A 13,189-nucleotide genomic window follows, 5' to 3' on the forward strand; every position below is an offset into this window, starting at 1 on the left:
TATGTCTTCTTCCTCTATCCAAGTTTGCTTAACCAATTTCTATCTCAATTAGGAGATATAATCCAGTTACCAAAAATTGCTTCTTAGGAACTCTGTATGTATAATTTCTTCAGTAAATCCCAAATCACTATCACCAATCTTTGACTTTATGCATGTACACTTCACCAATCATGAGGACAACCTATAGAACATATCTATAAACTTTCTTGGCCTCGTCTTCAACCCTCAAACCTTATGATCTTAATCTCTATCTACTACTTTGTCAATCCACATAGAATAACCAATATGTTGACACCAATGACAATCACTTCCATGAATGCAATGTATATTCATACTTACAATCTCCCAAATGCTACAACAAAGTTATGATACTCTCCCATAGGAATATCATCAACATTTATGCTAACATGGGGATTGACTATTGGTTGGTTACAAGTGTACCATCTTAAAATGGATGCACTTGCCTTTTAAGACCTTTTAGTACCCTCTCCATAATTCCCTCATTGTACCATGGATGAACTCATGCTCGATGCCCTTTTCTCCTATCTTCTTCCTCTTTCCTCTCTATTTCTTCTAGTATCTACCTCTTCTTTCTATGGCACTTTGAAACTAATCTCTAGGACCAGATCAACTTACATTAACCTATTTTGGACAAAGTCAACCCAAGCTGACCTAGTCCTATACTAGGGGCCCAAAAGCTCTTGGGGGTTTAATTAGTTTCACTACACTCCCTAGTCATCTTGTAGTTAACTCTCTGCTTAACAGTCAACTTGAAGTTAACTCTTTATTTAATAGTCAGTCTTAAGTTAGCCTTTAACAATTTTCGCATGAAAAAAACTAGTATAAAAGGAGGCTTTGGGGCTTCATTTTACATCAATAATTCACATATCATCAAGTACTCAAGGCATTCTAGAGCTCAAGGTATCCAAGCATTCAAGCAAACAAGTTTCTTGAAGCATTCAAAGATTATTTATAGGAATTTCCTCTTCAAGATCTAGCTTTTTGTTGGCCATCAAGGGAGGAGATCTACATTGATGCATTCATCTTATTCTTCATCAATGCACATTTACATCCATGGCTTCATGATGTGGTTATGGTAGATCAATTGTGATTGTGGAGATATCTTTCATCATTCATGCTAAATTCAAGATTTACTTTACATTTATCATTTACTGTTAGTTCCTTAACCTAGGGCTTGACCAAGGAAAACTCTCCCCCAACAAAATACCCAAAACCAAGTTTTTATGTATGTAGGAACAAGATATCAGATAGAGCTTATGGATTTGAAACCTACTCCTCAAGAACATTTTGGAGAAGTTTGTTGTAAAATTGCTAGACTATTTCAATTGGGTCATAAGATGTCCTCCCAAGTTGGCCTATTCCTTAAGTGCCCTTTTGTTGGGAGATTTCTAGGTTTTGTTCCTTACATTCTTTCATTTCAAGATCTATGGTTGGATATTTAGAAAACAGTTTAGATCTGCGACTTTTGGCACTAAAATACATCTTCCTCTACACATTTCAAGGTGAGTCTTTCATATTTTCTTTCCATCCATATCATTACTCTAGATCTATATTTTTATTGAGTTGATTGTACACACATAACATCTAGATTTACATTACTTAAGTAACTAGTTCAATTTCACATTCATATTATACTATAAAGGCTAAAGAGTACACTTATTTGTATTGCATTGCCCTTTATAATTCATATTTAGTATTGGTGACTTTCTTCCTTTGGTTTCTAGCTAATCTGATTTGAATCATAAGTGGAATTGTTGGTGTAAATAAGTATTTACTTATTACACTTACTTAAGTTTACTTAGGTTAATGCATTAGTTTATTATTTTGCATTATTTTATTATTTTTATTTGTGAGACACTTAAGAGTTTGTGCACTCTTGTGAGATGTCATGATGACATCATAGGGGGTCTGCACCTCTTTTAAGCACATGGTGTCTACAACACTATTTTGTGTGTCACACCCTTGTAGGCTTATCCTCACATCATCGCACATACTTTCGTGCTTAATGGAGGATAACCCATATCTGGTGGACATGTGCTTGGTTGTATGACTTATCATGGTGCTGATTACGAGACATTCTAGATGTATCTCAGAGGCCTTTATATACAAGCACTCCTAGTGTACTCTTAACTATGGCATATTGAATACATTGTCATTTTGATCATACTCTCTCTCTCTCTTTGGTCTACTGTGTGCTTGTGTTTGAGTTTTTAGTTCCTGGGTGAACTTTGCCCTTAGGCAAATTCTTACATGGTATCAAAGCAACTTGGAGATTTTCTCATCACATAGTCGATTGAGACCACGCTTGCTTCATCACCTCAGCTCGAATCTAGAGTGCTGCAGAAATTGGGAGCATCTAGAGCAAGATCTGACCTTGCCATTACGTCTGGAACGCTAAACCGTTGAAAATCAACTATAAACTCAGCTACCTTGGCCCAAAGTCGACCATGAGGCAAATTTTTTTTGAAAATCAGAACTCGAAGGCCCCGATTTGCAATTCGGGTATGGTCATCATTTTCAGATCTGTAATTCAATTTTAATTCGGATCTGTATTTTCTCTGTATTTTTGTGCAATTTTTCAAAATTTATTTCACGACAAAGAAAATTTTTTTAGCAGACCCGGGTAGTGACACCCCAAATCTGCCATTTTTGGAAGGTATTATTTTATTTGCCACAGGGAATTATTTATCTTCCATAGTGAACAATACAAACCATTCATCAACAGAAGGCCGTACCATTTTGCATAAACTGTAGACTCGACGAGATAGCCCACCGGGCTAGCAGCATACTTTACTAGTGGCAGAGCCCACCCAACAAGCCCCACGGCTCTTTGTTTTAATATCTGTGTGGGCTTATTTTTAAAAAGTGCATAGCGCTCATCCCTGGTCAATGTGGGATTATAAAATCTTGACCACCGGCTCACTACGAGGTTTCTTGGCGAGGGTTTCATATTTTTTAGCAGAGACTGTTGTTTTTTCGCCCGTGTAAGATTGCTGGCAATTTTTTGAGATCGCAGATCTAAACCCCGACGGCCTTGGCATTTTCTCACCCCGTGCAATGCCTAGTCTCCAACAACGGCTTGAATAATTCTGACAAACTGCATTTGACATCCGGCAGCTGCTTCAACTATCTCACCCACGCAATAGGGATTTTCGATAGTCTTAGACCATCAGCGAGCAGACTGCAAACTCTTCAAAAATTGGTGTCAACAAACCTATTTTCTCCAGGAGTCGCATTCGCTTTTCTAGTGCATTTTCTCGCCTGACTATTGCTTCTTGGCACATTAAAGACTTTCGACCGGGCTTCCTATATTCTTCCCGCCCAGCGCCTAAACTTTCTTCTACCCATTATTTTCATAGGGACATGCAACATTCAAAGATTGTGCCTCGCGTTGCCTCCACACAGACGCTTCTGACGTGGACCACGACAACGAATCCTTATCTGCCACGTGTCCATCAGACACATCCAATCAGCATTTTTGCTAGCACACTAATATTGTCACATCAGCCACATGGATAGCCAGTATTTTTGACACGTCATCATACAGAGTTACCATGTGTTTATCCATATAGTACGGACAAACACATCATCTGCCACGTCACCCTAGGGGAAGAATTTTTGCTCACGTTAATCTTTACAAGGGTTAAAATTGACGATCGTTTGACCATCATTTTCAGGCATTTTACAACTACAGTGATGGTAGTTTGACTGTCAAATTTAGACTCGCAATTTTCTTCTAGACCCCTCTCTAGATTGCATTTCAGTTTGGCAGCTTGACTTTGCGAGTTCATATCTCAGACTTCTGGACTCCGATTCAAGTGCAATTTTTTTTTGAAATTGGGTAAAATTTCTTGATTTTCTAGAGGTGGTGTTTTTTTCTAGTTTTGGTGCACAGATTTTGCAAAAATTGTATTTTTTGGCGACTGTAGCTGCATAATCATGCATTTTGCAACTTCAGAAGCTCTGTACAGGCACATCTAGTCACTTTTTTAGGTTCTATTTTTTTTGAAAGTGTGTTTTTTTTGTCTACTTTCTAGATCTAAAGTAAGATTCTAAGGTTGTGTGGACCAATTTTTCACTTTTAGAATTAGGCCTTTTTTGGCATTGTAAAGCTTTGATTCTTTTTCAAAATTGTTGTAAAACTAAGCTACAGTGCTTAAGTGACAGATTTGAGCCTTATAAGGTAGTTGTAAAACAAAATTAAAAAGTCTGCTTTGTTCATTTTGACAAGTGGACCATTGTAAACACACTACTTATAAAGTGCCAACAACATCTTTTTTGGGTGGGGGGGGGGGGTCTTTTGATTGAGTGAAAAGGGGGGGTGCATACTATATTCTTATGTCTCTTTTGTGCTCTTTTCATTTTCTGCATCATGGGTTTTAAATGTTCTCCTCTAACTTCATGCAACTATTCTACATGGAAAGATATTGCATGGAGTAGATTAATGGAAAAAGGATATAGTATGTATGTTGGTGGTACAATTACTAAACCTACTGATGCTAAGGAACTCATTGATTGGAAAAAACAAGACCAACAGGCTTTAGGTTTTATTAGGAGTTGTGTACAAGGGGATCTTCTCTTTCACATTAAAAATTGTTCAGAATCTAAAGAAGCTTGGGATAAACTTGAACAGTTCTATGGTAAAGTGGATGAAGAAAAGGGATTTCAGATTGAAGATGATCTACTTCTCTTGGATCCTAAGAATTATGACACAATTCAGGATTACATCATCAAAGTCAATGAGTATAGGGCACTTCTAAAAGATTGTGGAAATCCCATGAAAGATGATAGGTTGATTCATCACATCCTGAAGAGGCTACCTATTGAGTATGCTAACTTTGATTCGAGTTTTAATGCTCGTAAATTGACCATGGGATCTTCTTACCTCAATCCTTCCTTTGATGCATTTGCAGACATGTTGATTGTTGAACAATCTCACTTGGTGTATTTTTGACTTCTCAAGTCATCAAATACCAAAGCCTTGGTGGCTAGTGATGATCACAAATCAAGTCAAGGGGAAAAAGCAACAAGAAGAAGTAGTGGAAGCAGAAAACACAATCTGAGACACAACAATCCTCCTCTCAACAAGGCGGTTCTTCTTCAAACAAGAAAGGAAGTAATGAAAAGGACAAACTTTTTTGTGCATATTGCAAAAAAGCCAAATCATGACGAGCATCATTGCAAGACAAAAAGAATTGATGAGTTAGAAAATCTACTCAAGAAGAACAAGATTCAAGTGCCAGGTACTTCCAAGGATTCAACTCCAACCTCTTCAAAAGGTAAAGGTCAAGCACTTATGACAAACACAAATTCTTCTTTGGAATGGATACTTGACTCAGGTCCTCTTACCATATGGGTTCTTCAAAGGAAGATTTTTCTTCATTGAAGCAGTCAAAGGTGCCACACATCTTCGTGGGAGATGATAGTAAAATGGAAGTTGAAGGCAAAGGACATGTTGAAATGGAAAATGGGGAATTCAAAGATGTTCTCTACTTTCCAAACCTAAGCTCCAATCTCCTATCGGTTTACCAAATCACTCACTTTGGAGATGGTCATAAGGTTGAGTTCCTTCCAGATTCAGTGATGGTGCGAAGTCTTAGAGATGATTCATTGGTTGCAGTGGGGAAAGTCAATGACAACAAGAGGCTTTATTCCTTCTCCCACTTTGTGCCTAAGAGTCCTTCCCAAGCCTTGTTAACTCATTCTACTTTAAACATCAACTTATGGCATGAGCGGTTTGGTCACCTTGACTTCCGCTCTCTTCAACAACTTTGCTCTAAAAATATGGTAAGAGGTCTACCCAATATCAACTTTTCTAAGGGAGAATGTTCATCTTGTCCAATGGATATAAATCTCAAGGAGAAGTATGATAAAGGGACGTCTTCTCGAGCTCTAGTTGTTCGTCAGCTAGTTCACATGGTATTAGCAAGACCCTTTGCAGTGACTTTAGTCAGCCAAGGCCGCTAAATACTCACATTTGTTGATGACTTTTCGAGATTCACTTGGGTCTTTTTCCTTCATCATAAGAATGAATTGGTTCATAAGCTTCAAGACTCATGTTTAACACAAGTCAAGGAAAGCCATCAAAGTACTAAGGGTGGACAATGAGAATAGATATGTAGATAGAAGACTTAAGAACTTTTGCAAAATTGAGGGGATTGATCTTCAGAACTCACCAGCATTCAGTCCACACAAGACAGATGTTGTAGCTATGAGGATTAGGACTCTCAAGACCATGGCAAGTTGCATGATAAAGGCCAAGTCTCTTGATCCTACACTTGAAGTTGAAGCCATTAGCAATGCTACTCACATACTTAACAGGTCTCCTCATCCAGCCTTAGATGGCAAGACTCCTTTTGAGGCATGGTACGACAGAAAACTGGTTGCGAGTCACTTGAGAGTCTTCAGTTGTCCAACATGGGCAAATCTTTCTTCCAAGAGTTGCAAGGCACTAGCACCTAGGCCTTGTACCTTTATCGGTTATGAAGACAATATGAAGGCTTACAAACTTATGGATCCAGAGACTCATGAGATTTTTGTGGAGAAGGATGTTCACTTTGAGGAAAGTTTTCCTAACTTGTCCTCTACTCCTCTCCGCACTTCATACATAGTGGAAACTGATAGTGACACTAGCAATAATGCTTCAATAGGTTCAGACACGTGGGGTTCTATCGACAGTTGTAGTGAGAGGTGACATTAGTCCAATCCACATGATTGCATTACCACAGTGAAAGGTCCACCACATCATGGTACATCTCATCTTCCAACTCCAGCTTCAGTTGACTTGGGAGACAGACTTGAGGACTTACATCTTCTCATTGATGATGATGATTGTTCTATAGTTGTTGCAAGGGCTCACTCTGACCCTTATGTCCATTCTCTACATGATCAATTTTTGAGGTTGGCGTGATTGTGGATCCTTATGAACAATAATTAGTGGAGGTCTCTTTGTTAGTTGAGGAGACAAATGGTTCAGTGGAACAGGCTCAACAGACATCCTTGACCGATCTGCATCCATTCTTTTCAACACAGTTGGAAGGGGTCAACTTCAGCATCAGTACATTTATACTTGAGTAGGTTTTAGGGCTAGCATACATCTTCAAAATTGTACCTTTGGCTTTGTTTCTTCCTAAGGGGAGGAACACCATTTTACATTCTTGGACCAACTTCTTCATCGGAGCAGCTTTCACTTGTTGGCATTCTTCTTTTGGGGGGAAGCCTATTTTGTCTCTCTTCCTTCTCTCATTCTCTTATGTATATACTAGATGTATGTCGTAATGGGGGGGTCTTGATTACTCCATCCATTGATGCATCCATATTTATCTCTCTTTTTGGTTCCATAAGGTTTTCCCTCTTTCCTCGCTTTATGAGAGATTGCATCTTCATCCTAGTTCGTAAGCTTAAGGGCATTCCCCCAAGTTGCACTTAAGGGGGGGTGTTGGTGTAAATAAGTATTTACTTATTACACTTACTTAAGTTTACTTAGGTTAATGCATTAGTTTATTATTTTGCATTATTTTATTATTTTTATTTGTGAGACACTTAGGAGTTTATGCACTTTTGTGAGATGTCATGATGATATCACAGGGGGTCTGCACCTCTTTTAAGCACATGGTGTCTACAACACTATTTTGCATGTCACAACCTTGTAGGCTTATCCTCACATCATCGCACATACTTTCGTGCTTAATGAAGGATAACCCATATCTGGTGGACATGTGCTTGGTTGTATGACTTATCATGGTGTTGATTATGAGACATTCTAGATGTATCTCATAGGCCTTTATATACAGGCACTCCTAGTGTACTCTTAACTATGACATATTGAATATATTGTCATTCTGATCATACTCTCTCTCTCTCTCTTTGGTCTACTATGTGCTTCTGTTTGAGTTCTTAGTTCCTGGGTGAATTTTTCCCTTAGGAAAATTCTTATAGGAATCATATTTTAAATTCTCCTCTTTTCCTTTCATACATATTTGAATGGCTTAGTGGCTTGGATAAGTGAGGACCTACAACTCTATTAAAGTGTCTCCCTTTTCCCCCTAACAACAAGGATAGGAAGAATGCAATTGAAGAAAAAGAATTGGAATCATGAAATGATGAACAAAAGGAACTCTTCTTGTTTAACATGTATGAAATAGAAGCATCAATTATTGCATTTCCTAAATCAGAATTTGTTGAGGTGAATAATTTACAACTTCTCATGATATTTGGGTTATATTAGAAGCTTTGTTTGAAGGTGATAAGTGTGAAAAGAAATATAAATTAAACAATTGCAAGGATGTTTTATATAGTGATAAAATATTGGAAGATGAATCTATAAGGTCATACTTTCAAATAATATTAGAGATTTTTGCAAGGATGGTGATGAAACTATTGCAGAAGATGGGGTAGAATGCAAGATCTTGAAACCATTACCACCTACTTATGAGAAGAAGGTAATAGATGTGGAAGATATCATCATTTTCACACATAAATTTGATAGAGAATCATTATTTTGGAAGCTACAAGCATTTGAGTAGAGATTGAAACAAAATTAAAATCAAACCAAAATAGAGATGACCTTTAGAACAAGTGCACAATTGGACAAAATAACCTTAACCAAAACTGAAAGTGCAAGTGAAGACTATGCTAGTTATTGGGCTATGAAGAAAGAAGAAGAAAGGAAGATAGATGAAGGACTTATGTTACTCATGAAAAGAGAAGCTAGAGGTAAGAAATATTTTGCTTATTAGACTTGCAAAGAATTTGGTCATTTTTTATATCAATGTCCTAAGAGAAAAAGGAAGGTAAAACCTAAGAAGCCTTACAAATCTAAGATTACAACTTCTTTATTGATGAAGATGATGAATATGATTTCAAATCTATTAATTTCCTAGAAAGTGATGACGAGGATTGTGCAATGCAATTTTTTACTATTAAAGAAGAAAGTCTTGAAAGAGAAAAAAAAACATTAGTATCGAATGTAGAAAACAAAAGATTAGACTATATTATAGAGAGTGAATGTTCTCATCATATGACTAGTGACATGAATACATTTGTTGAATTTAATATTTATAATGGAGTGGTAGTTAGAGTTGGTAACAATGCACCATATCCTATTAAGAAAAATGATATATTACACTTGATGGGGAAACTAACAATGAAGATATCTATTTTGTTGATGGATTGAAACATAATTTGTTGAGTGTAATATCCCTTGCCCAAATTGACTGATTTTAGCTCAAGGAATATTGTCAAACACTTGTATGTTGCCTTTCTCTTTTCTAGTTTTTTTTTTGTGTTTCAGATTATTTGATATAGTTTGAATGATGCTAAGAAATTTAGAATGTTCACAAATGATATTACAATACCTCTTACAATGAACTAATATGCAAGTGCAATTCTTTTAGTATTTTCAATGCATATACATGGAAATTAGATATGGAATGCATACATTCAACTAACTGACATTTTGACAAACAATTGGCATACAACTATTATGCTGATCATATATGCTATTAGATAGACACTTCGTCAAACAAATGGTATGCAACATATATCTCCTTATTTGAATTCATTCCCATGTACAATGTTGCTATGAGTTTGCCAAGACAAATGGGCTTACAATAATGACTACAACAATGCCAAATTTGATTATGAATTATCACTTGCAACAACAAAATTATATGCCTAAAATTACAATGCTAACTACTAATAGTTGCAAGAGGAACCTGATAATAGTGATGCCCAAGGATGGATATGAAAGTTGCAATCGGAATCAAGCATGAATACTATAGCGCAACACTGTTCACACATGCTGTAGTAGCCAACAATAAATGTATTCTCCAATTTAAGCACAAATATAACTCTAGAATGAAGCTCTCCTAAATGCCAAATTTAGTGAATATATCACCACATCAAATGGTTGCAATACTAAAGAATTGACGCTCTCCAATGGCTAACTGGAATCAGAAACCCTTAGTTTCTTCTCCCAAGTTTATATAAAATGCAATTGATAATAATTGGATGCCTAGCAATGAAGCTTTCATCTCTATTTATTATTTTCCCTCACCCTTCTAGAAGGAAATAAAATATTATTTAATTGCACTCTCCAGAAGCTTGCCCCTTTCCAAGGCAGTAATTAGTTGTATTTCTAGAAAATGCACTCTCTAGAAGCTTACCCCTTTCCAATACAATAATTAGTTGTGCTTCTAGAAAATTAAATTAATTAAATATAAAGTCACCTTTTTATTTTAATTTATTTGATGACTTTGTACGAAATTAATTTAATCAAGTTTTCCTTATTTCTCCACTTAGCCTTTGGAGAATGTAAAGGCTAAGAACTCCACTGAGATGCTAAAAAGATGGGGACATTACATTGAGTATTGGACAACCTATTGATAAGGGATAAATTTTGTAATTTATTGAGAATACATGCATAATCAAAGATAGGGATGGTAAACTAATTGGAATAGGTACAAGAACAAAAGCTAAAAGTTTTCAATTAAATCCTATTGAGATGAAATGTTTGGTTGCTAAAGTGGATAATAGTTGGTTATGGCACAAGAGATTTTGTCATATAAAACTTAAGAACATTGTGAAGAATAGTACTTAAAATGTAGTAAGAGATCTTCCTAAGATAGTACACCAATAATTTATCATTTTATGGTGAAAGGTACTTTATTATTTTCATTGATAATTTTACAAGGATGATGTGGGTAGCATTTCTTAGAGAGAAATCTAAAGCTTTTGAGAAATTAAAGTTATTCAAGAGTAGAGTAGAGAATGAATTTGGATTGAATATAAAATATTTAAGATCTGATAGAGGAGGAGAATTTACATCAAAATAATACAATAACTTTTGTGAAGACAATGGGATTAAGAGACAACTTTTAGCTCCTAAGACACCACAACATAATGAGATAGCAATAAGAAAGAACATATCAATGAGTGAAGCAGCTAGAGTCATGATGCTTGAAGGTAATGTATCACATGTATATTGGAGAGAATGAGTGAACACTGCAGTATATATATAGTACAAACTAGACAAGGCATTGGTAAGACACCCTATGAACTTTAGTTTGGGCATACATCTATTGTGAAGTACTTTAGAATCTTTGGAAGAAAATACCATATCAAAAGAGACAATGTTATAAGAAATTTGTATCCTAGAAGTGATGAAAGTATATTTATTGGATATTCATTGAAAAAAAAAGCATATAGATGTTTTAATCAGAGATTGAGAACAATTGTTGAAAGCATTAATGTGAAAGTTGATGAGAACTTTAGAACTCATGAAAGGATGCTTGATTATGATTCAGATGATGATGCAAATAAAAGGCCTAGCAATCATAATGCGAAACATGAAATTTTATATGAAATTGATAATGATTTGCAAAATGAAGAATAGAGAGAAGAACCAAGAGCAGAAGTCAAAATTAAATAAGGAACAGCTAAACTAAGAACATCAAGGTATGTAGAAAGAAATCACTCTGAGCACCACATTATTAGAAGTGCAAATAAAGGATTTTTAACAAGAAACTAGGTAAGAGAAGAAATCTATTTGATATCACAAGTTGAACCTAAGACTGTGGATGAAGTGTGTAAAGATAAATTTTGGATAAATGCTATGAAAGAGGAACTTGAGAAATTTGAAAAGAACAAGACATGGGAACTGGTCTCTAGACCTAAAGACAAGAACATCATTAGTAGTGAGTGGGTATTTATGAACAAGATGAATGAACAAGAAAAAGTGGTAAGAAACAAATAAAGGTTAGTATGTAAATGTTAATCACAATAGGAAGGAATTGATTTTGAAGAAACTTTTGCCTCTGTTGCTAGACTTAAAGTAGTAAGAATGTTTATGGCATATGCATCCAACAAGAATTTCAAGGTATATTAGATGGATGCTAATTCAACCTTTTTGAATGGAGAACTTGAAGAAGAGTTTTACATTAAACAACCTAATGGATTTCCACTTACAAACAATAAATATATGGTTTGTAGATTGAGAAAAGCTTTGTATGGATCAAAGCAAGAACCTAGAGCTTGGTATGTGAGATTGGAAAAACACTTGTAAATTTTGGGATTTAAGAAAGGTAACGTAGACAGTAACGTGTACTTAAGAAAAAACTTAGATGGATTATTGATTATTGAAGTATTTTTTGATGATATTATCTTTGGAGGAAATGATGAAGCTAACAAGAAATTTTCAGAAAAAATAAAAAATGAATTTGAGATGAGTATGAGTGGTGAGATGAAATATTTCTTGGGATTACAAATAACTTAGAATAAGTATTAAATTTTCATATCGCAAACTAAATATCTCAAGCATCTATTGACAAGGTTTGGATTAGAGAATCATAAACTAGTTGGAACACTTATGGTTATATGATGTAAATTGTCAAGAAAAGATGAATCACCTAGTGTGATTCATATAAGGTATATATCCACAATAGGAGGATTGCAATATTTGACACATAAGAATAGATAGAGCTAATGTAATTGGAATTGTGGCAAGATTCCAAGAATATCCTAAAGAGACACACTTAGCAACTATAAAAAGGATTTTCAGATATTTAAAGGGAACATCATACTATGGGCTATACTATGATAGATCACATGATTTTACTCGATGTGTATATACTGATATAGATTGGGTGGAAAATGTGGATGACATAAATAGTGCTAGTAGAGGAGCATTCTTCTTGGCCAAGAAAGAAACATGATTGTATATCATAATGTACAATAGAAGCAGGGTATGAAACAATAGCAAACAACTCTAACAAAATCATTTGGATGAAGAAAATCTTGAAGGACAAGGGTATTGAGTTTCTAGAATCTATTATCATTCATTGTAATAACACAAGTGCAACTAGCATGTCAAAGAATCAAGTATTACACTCAAAGACTAAACATAGTGTTATAATGTATCACTTTTTGAGAGAGAAGGTAGAAGAGAAAGAAATTAGATTGGAATATGTTAGCACAAAGAATATATAGCAAACATATTCACTAAGCCTTTGGCAAGAAGGATACTTTTTATTATCTTACATGTATGCTTGGGGTTATTCCCCAACCTTCTTTAGAGTAATTGATGTAGGATTCCATTAGTTCTTACATCTAGGTTATACATTTGGTGATGATTTCTTTAGGGGAGTAGTCACTTTTGGGTAGATTTTTT

This window comes from Cupressus sempervirens, chromosome 2 (genome assembly GCF_028749045.1).
Source record: "Cupressus sempervirens isolate cs-2001-9-10 chromosome 2, ASM2874904v1, whole genome shotgun sequence".
Lineage (NCBI taxonomy): Eukaryota > Viridiplantae > Streptophyta > Pinopsida > Cupressales > Cupressaceae > Cupressus > Cupressus sempervirens.